At 45.6% G+C, this 15,323-nt stretch overlaps 1 long non-coding RNA gene across 1 annotated transcript; it reads right to left on the bottom strand.

The window, feature by feature from the left end:
- Positions 1 to 11,549: 11,549 nt before the first annotated feature.
- On the bottom strand, positions 11,550 to 14,179 carry LOC132209524 (uncharacterized). The gene is made up of 2 exons (XR_009445654.1): positions 14,018 to 14,179; positions 11,550 to 12,891 (listed from the first exon to the last, which is right to left on the bottom strand). It is a non-coding gene; the product is annotated as an uncharacterized LOC132209524 (long non-coding RNA).
- Between the last annotated feature and the right edge of the window lie 1,144 nt (positions 14,180 to 15,323).

The following is a 15,323-nucleotide window of genomic DNA, read 5'->3' as shown; positions in this document are numbered from 1 at the left end:
TGAGACGAGAAGAAATGTCTCGGTGGTGATCTGCAATCACTGGATCTTGGACGGTTCATTGAAACAGCACAATGTGGGAACCGGCCCTTCAACCCAACATGTCCACAACAACCCTCAGAGCATCCCAACCAGACCCATCCCCCTGGAACTCACCCAACCTACACATCCCCGAACACTGTGGGCAATTTAACATGGCCAATCCACCTAACCTGTACATCTTTGGACTGTGGTAAGAAACCGAAGCACCTGAAGGAAACCCACACAGACATGGGGAGAATGTGCAAACTCCACACAGAGTGGCACTGGTCCCTGGCACTGTGAGGCAGCAATGCTAAACACTGAGCCGCTGTGCCACCTGCTCAATAGTGATGGAAAAAAGAATTGTTGGGTAATATTTGAATGCCACTTTTGCCCAGCAAAGATGAGATGAACTCTTCCTGAGAAAAGTGGATTTTTGAGACACATTGAGACTTCATGCATTGCCAAAATTTTGCCAAACATATTGCCTCAGAATTCAGTTACATTTACTTGTATTGCATCAGCTATTTAAAATGTGAAATTGGTCATTTCCAGTGAATACCACTTCCCGGTTAGTTCATGTGTACTTGTCTTGAGTTAGTCTGTTTCTTATGGAATGTGTTTGCAAAAGCAAATTTTTTTCCATCAGTTTCTTTTGCCAGGATGATTTGAGAAGTTTAATTTCCTCGCTGTATTGCTCTCGAAGAGTATCGTACCCATGTGTTTGACATTTCTTGTGTCACCTCTTTTGTCAATGTGACTCAACCGAGAGTCAGACTGTGATTCATGGGGCTGTTGACATCAGGTGCAGAAGCTGGTCAATGTGAATCTTTTCATGAATCGATACATTACAAAACCTTTAGATTCTTCTTCTGAGAACATGGTTGTCACTCCCCATTCAAATAATTCAGTTCACCCAAAGGTGGCTCATGTTCTTTCTGTCATTCACACAAATGTTTCATTTTGTGTTTTTCTGATGTGGAAGTGCTGGCGTTGGACTGGGGTGGACACGGTCAGAAATCACATGGCACCAGGTTATAGCCCAACAGGTCTGTGTGAAAACACAGGCTTTCGAAAGTGCCTCACCCAAAATACATCGTTTCACTGTGACATCTGACATTCGGTTCGATTACAATCATTTCAAACAGTGCTTTAAGTGCTGAAGGAGCTGAAAAGCCTGCTCTTGCTCTTCTTTTCACTCTCTAAATGCTCCAGAGTAAATGTACATTGTCTTAAATCTGTTGCAGGGCATTTGATGAAAGTGATGACAGTAACCTTAGCAGCGAACAATATGAAGGCCGAGTGTTCCAATTGATGAAGGCTTTGGAAGCAGACAACAGACCCTTTGACAAAACTTTCTTTTACATTGGTTGGTTTAATCAACTTGGGCTAATGGAAGTTGCCTTTCAAAAGAAAATTTGAAATTGTTCTGAATATTTCAGACATCAAACAGTGAGATGTGCTTAATACTATTGCATGGCTCTAAACATTTTGATCTCCCATCTGGTACACATTGGATTTCAGTCTGCGTATGTGTCAGTACTTGGTGTTTGAACAACTCCCCTAATCTCCTCTTTTCAGACCCCGATGGCCCTGTTAATAAACACTGCCCTCCACCAGCAGTGAGAAGGATTTGTCTCCAACCCACACTGCCTCATTTTGACATGGGGAGCTTTATTCAGCTCTCTTAACTTCGACAGTCACGCGGGTTTTGCCTTTTCTGACATTGTTCTAAATTCAGTATTCATACTTTGAAAGTCTAATTATTTTAAAAAGCTTCTCTCTTGTGTGTGTTCAATTCAAAGTGTGACAACATATTCCCGGGGAGGGAGATTTTGATTTTCACAGGGGACTGCACTCCTGTCATTACCCAATTAAAATAAATTACATCGAAGACAAAGGCAAGGAAGTGGTAGTGAGTATTTCTAAAGCAATGGTTTGGCTTCAAATAATGTACTGCATTCATTTATGATACATGGATTTGCAGAAGAGTGGAAAGGGTTTAGTGATTCCTCTGGTGATATGACCTCAAAGTCTCCATACTGCACAAATACGTCAGACTAATCCCAATTGTACGTGGGTGGGAGAGCCTCTATTGGGTGACAGGGATTCATGTATTCAGCAATTTTTCTTTTCGTTTGCTTGCTTCCAATAAATTGACTACAATCTGAGATTGAGAAGAATCTCGTGACAGGCCTCGGTTCCAGAATGTTCTATCTTCACACAGGAATGGATTATATTTGTTTATCCCAATCATGCTCATGAGAATGTTTAATATTCCTGTGAAACAAATGTATTGAGAGTGGGAGGTGTTGCAGAGCACAGAGTATTGAGGCTGTTACATGTGATATCATGAGATTTGTCAAATGTGAGATTCTACATGGCCTCCCTCACACTGTTCGTTTCAGATTGAATTATTTGCTTACAAGAGAATATTTAAACTGTGTAAAGAAACAGAGGATTTTTTTTACCACAATTTGAAAAATTTCAATCCGTGGGTGAATAGTTACACATTCTGTACAGTGAAAATACAACTGGACAAATATAATTGTATCGATCATAGACTGTGTACAATATGAAGGGCAATATATTCACTCAGAAACCTGCCAATGGGACACCGAATGTGTTTAAGGCTCCAAAATGTAGCACTTTTAAATTGGTCCAGATTATCATCCAGAGACTGAAAATGAAACACCATTCTGATTTCAACAAAAGTATATTCACATTTGCAATACCCACATGCTGAATCTGCCATTAAGAAAAGGTTTTATTTTCCTGGTAAATTTGACCCACTCACAGGTTTCTGTTTTGGAGGAAATAAGTCGTTATTTTCTAGCCTTTGCTTCTCTGTTGTTTTCCTAATTGCTGGGAATGTGTACTCACTGTGAAATAAAGGGGAATGCATTACAACACCTTGCTTGTGGTGTGGAAGTGAAGCCGATGGCTGGCCAGACAGTTATTTTGGGAAAGGCCCATACATCCGTCCTCACAAAGTGGGAACAGTCCCGCTGTTCAGATCCTTCATCCAGATCCAATACTGAATACAATCATTGCAGGTGTAGGTGCCAATGTAGGATGCCACCCCTCTCACTATCATATCAAGAAGGAGTGAGGCTGCAAAAGCTTGTGTCTGCAAACATACTGTTGGGACCATAACCCGGTGTCGTGTGATACAATCATTGCAGATATGATTGTGGCTCAAATCCACATTCCCATTCATTAAGAGGCCCATGAATGGAAGACTCTTCAATGTTGTGCATGGATTCATTCCCAGCAATCTCACCCCAAATAGATTCAAACTCCAGTGTCATCCGTCATCCTGGAATCGAACCACCATCACACGTGATGTACAACATTCCTCAGATGGCTGCTGCTCCTTCCATACCCTGAGACCCACACTCCATGAGTCACCTTGCCTTGTGCACACTCTGTTCCCTGTCTCTATCAACAGCGCCTCATGCTGGCCCAGAGCTTCAATGTTACCCAAACCAACTTCCTCCTCCAGCTCATCTGATATTCTAACAGGAATAATGTTCTTTTCCTTTCAGGCATTAAGGAACACAAGATGAAACAATTCACACCATCCTGGAACCTTCCAACTGCTTGCCTCTGACCCTATTCCCCCTCTCAAGCCCACCTCCTGCCATGTATTTATGATCACTTCTGACCTTCCACTCTGATGTGAACGTCCTGTACTCAGCAAAGGATTCTGTATTATCCCTCTGCGGCCCCACCTCAATGGATTGCAGGCACAACATGACTTTGAACTCTTCTTCCATTGTTTTCTCCTCTGAGACCATTTCAACGGGCAAGAGCCCACTCCCCACCCCACAGACCCATTTACACATCTCCAACATTCTCCCTCCACCTGGACTCCTCCTTCTGGCCTTTTGCCTGCACTCAACCTACCATCATAGAATCCCTGCAATGCAGAAACAGGCTATTCAGCCCATCATGTCCGCACCTATCCTCAGGAATGCATCACATCCAGAGCTGCGCGACCTCTCTAATGCCACATTGGGTTTCTAACAATAGCTAACCCACCTAACCTGCACATCCCTGGACACTACAAGACATTTTCACATGGCCAATCCACTGAGCCAGCACATCTTTGGACAATGGAAGGAAATCCATGCGGACACGGGGAGAACATGCAAACTCCACGCAGATAGTCACCCAAAGCTGGAGTAGAATCTGGGTCCCTGGTGTTGGGTGGCAGCAGTGCGAACCACTGTGTCACCGTGCTTACCTTCTTCATTTAGAACTGTCAATGTGACATTGATTTCTCTGCACAGCCTTCCCCATTCCAACCCATCTCCCTCTCAACTGAGTGCCCTCTGTGCTCTCAGATCTAGCCCTGACTTTCTGAACCAGCCTGCCAGTAAAGGTCGTACCTTGTTTCCTGGTGTACGGATCTCTATGTTGCAGAGACCGAGCGTCAGCTCTCACATATCTCCTGGACCGTGACCCCACCAGTGAATACCACGCCATTGTGTGCACCACAGTGACTGATCTTATTTTATCTGGTGATTTCTGCCCCTGCCTCCAACTTCACAGTCGCTCAACACTGCTTCTACCTGCTTCCCCAAAGGCAAAGTCAGGACTGTCCAGGTGTCCCCATTGTGTCTGCTGGCTCCTGCCTCATTGGCACATCTCTTCCAACCTCAAATTAATTATTTTCTGCCCTTGTCCACTCCTTTCCCAACTACATCCCTGAGTCTTCTGATGCTTTACGATATTTCCAAAATTTCCAGTTTTCGGGCCCCAGCCACCTCCTCTTCACCATGGAGTGCAATCAGCAGTTTCTCCACCTACTGAAGGGAACTTGTGTCACATCTGATTTTTTCTTTCCACAAACTGCTTCCGTCATCGAGAGTTCCTGCAGTGAACTATTATTCACGGGGGTCACTGGTTGGGAATTTATAGGCCCAGAGTTCATAAGACCATCAAAACTAGGAGCAAAAACAGACCATTCAACCAATCAAAGTCTGATCTACCAGTCAATGAGCTCAGTCAAGCTCCGAATAACTGAAAAATCTGCAGGTCACACAGCAATCTGGAAAATTACTTGCTGCTTTTCAGCTGCCCCAAATTGCATTCTGTCAACATCCAAAAATGGCAGGATGCCAGAAATGCTTCGCCCCAATACAAAGATTACTGTTGTGAGCAAATCTCTTCATGAGCTTGCTTTTCTCTCAGGGCCAATGAAGTAACTCCACAGAGGCTGGTATCCCTTCACCAAGTCAGCCTAAATTTACATGGAGAGAGCCCTGGACACTGATCCAGCTCCGTTATCGCCAGCTCTCAGAGTGAGCAGGATGTCTGACATTCCTCTTCTTATCTGTCAGGCAAGATTCCCTGATTGGACCAGGCACTGAGATCCACCTGGTTGACCTTGTTGTAATCACTACAGTCCAGATTCAAATGCAGCAACATCCGGACAATATCCAGGCTTGGGCTCGTATGTGACATGTAACATTCGCACCCCAGAAATACCAGGCTATGGCCATCAACAGTCAGAGACTGTCTACCCACAGCTCCTTGACGTACGATGGCCTGACCATCGCTGTAATCTCCACCAACAACAAAAACATAACTGGGCTTGCTACGTAAGCGTAGCGGTTACAAGAGCAGGTCAGAGGTTAGGAAACCTGCAATGAGTAACTCACCTCCTGACTCGCCAAAGCCTGCCCACCATCTATACGGCACAAGTCAGGAGTGTGGTGGAATACTTCCCACTGGCTCGGATGGGTGCAGCTCTAATAACACTCACGCAGCTTGATACCATCCAGGATAAAGCAGCCCACTTCCTCTACCAATGATATTAGTACTACCAACAAGATGCAAAGCAGAAATTCACCGAAGATCCTGCATCAAAACTTTTCAGCCCACAACTACCCCCATCCGGAAGGCCAAGGGCAGCAGATACATGAGAACATCACCACCTCCAGATTCCCCTGAAATCCACTCACTGTCCTGGCTTGGAAATATCTCACCCATTCCTTCACTGTTACTGGGTCATAATCCTGGAATTCCCTCCCCAAGGGCAGTGTAGGTGAACTGCAGCGGTTCAAGAAGGCAGCTCACCACCACCTTCTCAAGGGGCAACTAGGGACGGCCAATAAAAGCAGCCTCACAGGCACCAACACTCACATCCCACAAAGGAATAAATAAAAATTAAATTCTCACTAAAATGACCAAGGGATCCCAACTCCAAACTTGGCAGGATGCCCTGAAATATTGTCATAGAGCTGTACAGCACGGAAACAGACCCTTCAGCCCAACTCATCCTGGCCAACTTGATCGTGAATTTATCCAATCCTAGTGGCCAACATTTGGCTCAAGTCCCTCAAAATCCATCCTATTCATTACTCATCAGGTGTCTTTATTCGTTCATGGCATGGGGGTGTCATTGACCAGGCAGCGTTTATTGCCCATCCCGAATTGCACTTTAGAGCTAACCACATTGATGTGGGCTGGAGTCACATGTCGGCCAGACCAGGTCAGGATGGCAGTTTCCTTCACCAGCCTCCACGACCCTTTCCATGCACACATCACACTCTGCCCACTTAGGCCCACTTTATATCTTTCCCCTCACATCCGAAACCTATGACCTGTCGTTCATGGCTGACAGAATTGCAAGGCGAGAGCTTTGAAACTAAGGACAGGACAGAAAGCTGCAGGAGAAAGCTCATCATTCCAGCCACAGTTTATGAGAGCCTGTTCTCGTGAGAAGATGACCGATGGGGAACTTAGCAGATACTATTGAAAGCAATATACCCCAGATACCTATGGAACGACCCACCAGACACCACGGTGCGCTTAGATGGGGGCCTCTGGGTCCACCTTGTGCACTCGGTGATATCCGCAGATAACGATCAGCTCATGATGTACAGGAAACCCAGTGGGAGTCCCACATTGTGTTATCTGTGCATGGAGATCACTGATGGTTGATGGGTTTTCTCCAATAATGGGGACATGGTGGTGGATGAACATCGAACATAGAACAAAGAATATAGAACATAGAACATAGAATATTGGCCCTTCAGCGCTCAATGTTGAGCCGAACTCTGAACTAATCTAAGCCCCTCCCCCTACATGATCCCATTGTCATCCATATACTTATCCAAGGACTGTTTAAATGCCCATAATGTGGTTGAGATAACCACATTGGCAGGCAGAGCATTCCACGCCCTTACCACTCTCTGAGTAAAGAACCTGCCTCTGACACCTGTCTTAAGCCTATCACCCCACAATTTGCAGCTATGACCCCTCACAGTGTTAACTTTCATGAATAGAGTGATTGAGTTGAAGAGCCATGAAGTGACACTCCAGCTATACAAAAGCCTGGCTTGGCCAGGTGTGGAGTATTGTGTGAAGTTCTGGTCACCTCATTACAGGAAAGATGTGGGAGCATTGGAAAACATGCAGGGGAGATTAACCAGGATGTTGCCTGGTAAGGAGGGAAGATCTTACGAGGAAAGGTTGAGAGAGATTGGGCTTTTTTCTTGAAAACGACGAAGGATGAGCAGTGATTAGATAGAGGTGTAAAATATGATCAGAGTAGACAGCCAGAGATTTTCCCCTCGGGTGGAGGTACCTATTATGAGGGGGCATAGTTTTACAGTGAGTGGAGGTAGATACAGGGGAGACGGCAGATGTAGGTTCTTTACTCAGAGACTGGTTGGCACGTGGAATGCATTGCCGGAGAGGATGGTGGAGTCGGCCTCATTCGGGGCATTTAAGTGGCTAGTAGACAGGGATATGGATGATATTATAAGGTCGGGGTGGAGGTTCAATCGCCCTTAGATTTAGGGTACAAGTCCGGCACGCCATCGCGGGCCGAAGGGCCTGTACTGTGCTGTACTGTTCTGTGTTCTGTGGCGGTGAAATATCTGAATGAAAACAAAACAGCTTGCACAGCAAGTCACAAACTTCACAGTGAATGTTATCTCCAACACTCTTTTCATTCATGAGGAAGGATTTGGCAGCCTCTGATTGCTCAAGTGAAATCAAACCCATTAAGAAGGGGGCTGGGGGGGATGAAATACAGGCCCAGCAATTGAAATAAACCGGGCATAAAAACTGTTCAAAAAGCAAATTATGTTGGGAATGCCTGAGCCAATACAGATACACAAGAGACAACTCCACCCCAGTTCTTTAAGATTTACGCACAGACAATTAAAAACTAGAGAGTCACCAGAACTCATGAGGAAGTATGAACAGGTAATTCAGCCCTTCCTGAGAAACAACAACAGATACAAGGGGTAGACACACCTCAGAAAGGCAAAAGACCGGGTCTATATTCTGGGATGAAACCAGACTTCCAGGCAAACGTGCAGACACATCAAGCGGTTCACTCTGAGTAAACTGAGAGCCATTAGCAGCATTTCAAGATGATAAAACCAATTAATTCCATACCTCTGATTGGGCAAGTCCTTGGAAAGTTCCAGAAGGTAGCCAGGAGGGTATCCAAACGCAGCCGGGCAGGTCAGGATGAGACCCCATTCTCCATCTGACCTGGAGGCACATCAGGATAAGGCAGTAACCAGGGCAACTCGCCCTCCAACCAGAGAGAGAATCAATCCGCGCAGTGTGGGACAGACAGAACAATTTGACAGACCAGCAAATGGTACAAGTACCCGGGAAGTATTTCAGTTTCTAAAGAATCAGATCGATAGAAATGGAGTTGGTAAAATTGTCAAGTTTAACTCTTCACGTTGTTGTCTTCCAATAAATTTGGGGCCTGGTTGGCTGACTGTGTCCTCGTGCTGTGTCGTCCTTTCCTGATACACGCTCAGGAGCCTGGGTACATTAACATGGTGTCCACTGGGCAAGGAGTTTGCAGGGACTTGGAGACAACCTGTTCTTTACAACACCAGATATCTCCAGTATGGGGAGGGAAGAGAGTCACAGAGAGGGTTCAAAGTGAATAAGGGTGAGGTCTTGAGATACAAGCTGTGGTGAATGTCTGGTTCTTGTAATTGGAATTGATTTTGAGCTCAAGCAGTACAAACACCAGAGGGTGCCATCGTACTGGAAAGACTGGGAGAGCAGATTGAGCCATTGGGAGGTGCTGTGTTAAAGTGAAATTGACAGGGACAGAGATTGCCTGACAGAAACAGTGAGAATCATGTAGTTAGTTCCACAAGGAGCTATTTTTAATTCACTCCTGGGATGTGGGTGTTGCTGGCTGCGAGAGCATTGATTGCTCATTCCTTGTTGCCATAAGAAGGTGAACTACCTTCTTGAATTGTTTGTAACATAAATTGGATGGACCGGGACGATTCTGAAGGATGGTGGTAAGGAGGTTGGCCAAATGAAGCAAAACTCAAAACTATTGAAAGAAACCTGAACTGGTTCCATTGGAACCAGTTCACAACAACAGGACTCGAATGAGGCCAGGCAAGACAGTTGAGTGGTTCTGAGGCTTTGGATATGAGAAACAGTTGATCCTGTTTCACACAGAAATTATATCTTCTGAAAGCACAGCATTAAATTGCTCAAAGAAAGACAGATCATTCACGACAACAATTAATCAGCCCTCATGGCCAGAGGGGACACGTTTGAACAATTTGGACACTGTAGGAAAACATAAAAATTGAGTTTTACTGCTTCTTCTCAGTGACAAACGCACAGACCATCCATCGCAAAAGAACTATGGACTTTGAGTCAAGGGTTCGAAGATGGGATGCCCACTGGATCTCGTGCCGTGTCAGCCATTTCCCATTACGGGTCACATTTTTCCTTTTCGTAAGGTTTGCTACAGTGACAAGTCGATGATTTTTACCAGCCAAACCAAGAGGCCAACTTTTACAGTATCCAGGTGAAGTGCGTTTCATGTGGATTGAAGGTGAAGCTTCAGACCTGGACTAAATCCATTTAACTGAAACAAAGTCAGGCTGGTGAGAGGCTCAGAGGGGAACTTGCAGTTGGTGGTAATCCCCTGTATCTGCTGTCCTTGTCTGTCTAGATGGAAGTGGTGGGGGGTTTGAAAGATTCACTCTGAGAAGATTTGGTGAGTTTCTAGAGCACGTCTTGGGGAGTATTCCATGACACTTCTGACTGACTTGTGCCTTCAACAGGCTTTGGGAAGTCAGGAGGTGAGTTATGTGCTGCAGAGTTCCGAGCTTCTGACTTGCTTTTGTAGACATTGTCAGAATATGACGAGTCCAGTTTAGGTTCGAGTCAATGGTATCCCCTCGGATGTTGATAGTGGGGGATTCGGTGATGGGACAACATTGAAATTCAAAGGACGATGGGGAGATTGTCTCTTATTGGAGTTACGTAGACTACGAGGGGCAGTATGTCGCTCACTGGGTAACAGCGACAGGGAACCATGTTCAATTTCACCTTTGGTGGACTCTCTGTCTGGAGTTTACACATTCTCCCCGTGTCTGTGTGGGTTTCCTCAGGATGCTCTGGGTTCCTCCCACAGTCCAAAGATGTACAGATTCGGTGGATTGACCATGTTAAATTGTCCCATAGTGCCCAGGGTGTGCAGGCGAGGTGGAAGAGCCACGATAAATAGAGGATTACACGGATAGGGTGGGGAGTAGATCTGGGTGGATTGCCCCCCTAGAGGGTCAGTGTGAACTCAGTGGGCCAAATGGCCTGCTTCCACACTGTAGCGATACTGTGATACTACTGTTACCAGTGTCTTCCCACCAGTTCTATCTATTACATCCACCTGTTGGCATTCTTCACCTTCCAGTTCCAGATCATTTCTATCTACCCCAGTTATTCTATCACGTGCCAACAATGCTGCCCCATCATCATCGTCCCTTGCCTGAAGGGCCCAGGTATAACACTGCACTTTTATAACAAGACCATGAGAAATAGGAACAGGAGTGGGCTGTTCAGCCCCTCGAGCCTACTCTCCAATTCAATAGGATCATGAACTTGCAGGTGAAGCTACGATAGGTGGGAAAGTAAGTTGCAATGAAGAAATTAGAAATGTACAAATGAATGATTGAAATTTGGGAGTTTAACCTGGATAGGTGTAGAATTCCTCATTTTGAACAGAGGAATAGAAAGGTGACATTGTCAAATGGAGAGAAACCTTCAGAGAGCTTTGGTGCCAAAGGGGTCTGGACATCCTTATGCATCAATTACAGAAACTAGTGCGCAGCTACAGCAAATGGAATTTTTGGCATTAATTACTGAAGAAATGTAATATAAAAGTTGTGAAGAAGTGCTGCACCTGTACAAGTTATTAGTGAGAGTGTGCCTGGACTGTTGCAAAACTGAAAGCCATTATCCACACATCAATCTTTTAGCCACATCTGTAACTCCTTGACTTTATACCTCCCAAGGCCATTTTTTCCCCGTGGGTTCAGGTAGACAGTGGGCCAAATTCCCTCCATTTATGCAGGATTATTGTCTGAAAAGGAAGACCATTACTGTTAATCTTCAGTATTTCCACGGAGTGATTTCACTGAAATGTGGAAGGCTGTATCTCATATTAAAGCTGGGACGGGATGAGTGACCTGGATTTCCCTCAGAGTAAAAATTGAACATGAGTCTGTGTGTTGTGATTCATCACCCTCTTTATTTCACAGCGAGAAATATTCCCAGCAATTAGAAAAACACAGACAAACACTGGCTCGAAGACAATGGCTTCTTCCCTCCACATGGGAAACCTGTGAATAAACCGCCTGTTAACAGGAATGATACTGAAATAGATCATTTCTTCAATCACACAGTCGGTCAGCCTATATTGTGGGTGTGAGGAGCTCCTGCTGAGAGAGAAAGGTAGGAGTTAATAGGAGCACTTGGGCAGGAGCATTATCAGTTGATGGTTCATTGTCATTGTTTTAGAGATTTTCTATAAGGGATGCAGAGATGGGCTGTGGATTTTCCATGAGAAATTCAGATTGTGTGTATTAGATCTGTGTTGAGATCCTCTGGTCTGGCTCAAGGAAACTGCCTTCGGAAAATGTGAAACAAAGGAATCTGTTTCACGAGGTTCTCAGAACAGTGTGTTAAGCATTAGCTGTAGAGAGGCTTTCAGAAAATAGCTGTGGTGACAAGAGTTGAAGCTGACTGGGAAATTAAAGTTGAAGTGTTGAAGCTGCGAGGGAGTTTTGTGTGCATGATCAAGTTAAACTGACTGAAGCGAAAACATCAAAGTGCTTTCTGAGAAAACAGATACAGTTCAAAGAATGTCAGGTGTTCAGGAATAGATGGAAAAGCAAACCCAGCTGCCCTGATTCCACCTTAAACATAACAAAGTGTGAAGCTGGATGAACACAGCAGGCCAAGCAGCATCTCAGGAGCACAAAAGCTGACGTTTCGGGTGTTGGCCCTTCATCAGAGAGGGGGACGGGGGGAGGGTTCTGGAATAAATAGGGAGAGAGGGGGACATGGACCGAAGATGGAGAGAAAAGAAGATAGGTGGGGAGGAGAGAAGAGGTGGGGAGGTAGGGAGGGGGTAGGTCAGTCCAGGGAAGACAATCTTCCTTTTTGGTTTGTGTTTAATGTTTCCCTCTCACCAAAAGGTTCTTCCCTGCCAAGAACTTTCCACACAGAGGCCAAATCCCAACAGTAAGCTATTCCGTTCTTGGATAAGGAGACCACAATAATGCACCCTCCTCCAGGTTAAAGCCGATATGTACTTCACACATGATTAAAGTAGTTTAAGACAGAGCTAAGCACATTTTACTTTTATACGTCTGTAAAGGTAACAGAACGTCACAGAAAAGAAATCATTTGGAAGTTTTAGCAAAAGCTATTTCCATTGGCCCACTTCTGCTGTAGAAATTAAGAGCAAAACATCTTGGTTCAAAGGGTTGGTTGTCCTCTTCCAAGTCCTTAAGGAATTCAAGCACATGTTCTTCATATTGTTTATCCTCCAGTTTCCCATCCACTGCCCTGCAACAGGATTATGAACACAGACATTTAATTCACATTCCTCATGACAAAACCTGCCTGGTTCAGAACAGATTAACTGGACACTATGAAGAGATTATTCGGGACAGTGAGGACCCCCCCACCAGCTCAGTCAACCCTGGCTCAATGGAGAGTGTGTAGGAGGACATGCCAGGAGCTGCACCAGGCACACTTGAAGATGAGGTGTCAACATGGCGAAGCTACAGATCAGGGCTATTTGCATGGTAAACAGATAGGCAGCAAGTGATAGGCAGAGCTAAGGGATCCCTCAGCTAAAAGTTCAGATCTCAGCTCTGTAGCCCTGCCCCATCCAGTCGTGAATGGTGGTGGACAATTCAACAACTCACTGGAGGAGGAGGCTACACAGATATCAGTGATGGAAGAGACCACCGCATGAATGCACAATATAAGGCTGAAGCATGCGCAGCGATCATAGGCCTGAAGAGCTGAGTGGATGATCCATCTGGACCTGCTCCAGATCTCCCCAGCATGACAGATGCTCATCTTCAGCCAATGTGATTCCACCCTCTTGATATCAAGAATTGGTTGGGGGCACTGGATACTGCAAAGGCTATGCTCCCTGACAACACCCAAGCAGTGGTACTGAAGACTTGTGCTCATGAACTTGCCACTCCCCTCGCCACGCCCTTCCAGTACAGACGCCACACCGCTACCTCTTCTCCTTTCCTTCCTATTCCTGAACAACTTATTTAACACCCAGCCTTGCTCTGCCTTGAGCCTGATCTCTATCACTGCTACAACATCACAATTCCACATTATAACCTGCATTTGTAACTCCCCAGCCTCATTCCCAATTTACTATGGATGCACATTCTCTCTGTTTTGAGCTTCCTTGCTTTCCTCCCTTAATCCGACTTCACTTATTAACTGAAGGGTCATACCAGACTCAAAGTGTGAGCTTACTCTCTCCACAGACGCGAGCAGAGCTGCTGAGTTATTCTGTTTACCCCTCATCAGCCTGCTTCCATACATTCTCACATATCTCTGGTGTAGGTGGGATGTGAAGTGTGGCCTAAGGTTGGGACGCTACCACCACACCACAAGAGTCCTCTGCGTGGTTCAACAGTCTCTCAGCAACCAGACTCACCTGACAAAGTACCAACCAGCAGATATGTTTCCAAATTTAACCTTTGGATCTGTAGGTGCAGGAAAACTCTTGACTTGAGGAACTACATTCACAAAAACATCATGGCTCTGTTAAATTATTCCATTTTCGATGTATCCGCTAATTCCCCAAGGGGCAGTGACAGGAACAATTGTTTCTGTAAATAAAAAACATTTTACTCGGAGATCGTTGAATGCATTAGTTACAGTGAGTCAGAGGTTGAAGGTGATGGGGACAGGGTGACTTTGCTGAAATGGGGTAAACACTGATGGACCTGACTGCACAACATCCTCACAGGGTGACACAGCGTTAGGGGAGGCTTTTTATTTGATTGCACACTGGTAGGGCACGGGAGTCATTGACTGGGTCAGCATTTATTGCCCTCTCCCTAGTTGCTCTTGAGAAGGTGGTGGTCAGCTGCCTTCTTGACCCGCTGTAGCCTGTGTGCTGCCCTTGCATTGGCACTTTGGCCATTACACTGACCTGCTCATTTCACCCCTACCCGCAGGTTTTCCCTCCTCGTGGGAACTTTTATCTTTCGAATGTTGGGACTGAATTTGCTTCTATCACCATTTCAGACAGTACTTTCCAGATTACAGTGCTGGAGGGGTGCTCACCAGGCCATGAATAGGGCTGCTCTCTCGTGAACGAGAGAGAGAGAGGAAATTGGTGGCGGTTCGATGTGAGGGTCACGACACCCCATGTAAGGGGAGAGTTTGAGAAGGTTTCCCTTCTTGGTGACTTCAGCTGATGCAGAACTTGACCTATGCCATTGGCATTAGTTTGCACCACAAGCCAGCTGTCCAACTAGCTGAGCTAACCAGCCCCCTTGACAACTGCACATTCATCCAATGACTCAAATTCACATACTCTCATCATTACCATCTCGGCCACAGTTTCCCCTCCTTTACACTTCATGGTTTTGAAGAGTGGTCCCAAATGACTTGTTAATCCCTTCTGCTCTGATGCAAATATCCCCAACTTCTGCAGTCTATCCACATCACAGAGGCCCAGCTTTACTGGTATAAATCCAGTAAATCTCTCCAGGGCCCTGGACTCCTTTGTACAATGTTGAGTCCAGAAACACAGCTGACGATCAGATTATCCGAGTGTGGGAGTGTGGGAGATGGGGTGTGGGGTTGTGGTTTGGAGTGCGGTGAGAGAGACAAAAGTGGAAAATCCCACTCAGCAAAATCCTGAAACAGCCATCCACCTGCCTCTCTGCCAATCAGATATCAGGGCAGAGACGCCCTACACCGTTTGAACCTGTCAGACAATCAGAGGCATT

This window comes from Stegostoma tigrinum, chromosome 4 (assembly GCF_030684315.1).
Source record: "Stegostoma tigrinum isolate sSteTig4 chromosome 4, sSteTig4.hap1, whole genome shotgun sequence".
NCBI classification, from domain to species: domain Eukaryota; kingdom Metazoa; phylum Chordata; class Chondrichthyes; order Orectolobiformes; family Stegostomatidae; genus Stegostoma; species Stegostoma tigrinum.
Note: the sequence above shows the minus strand (reverse complement) of the source record. Positions and strands in the feature narration are given on the sequence as shown.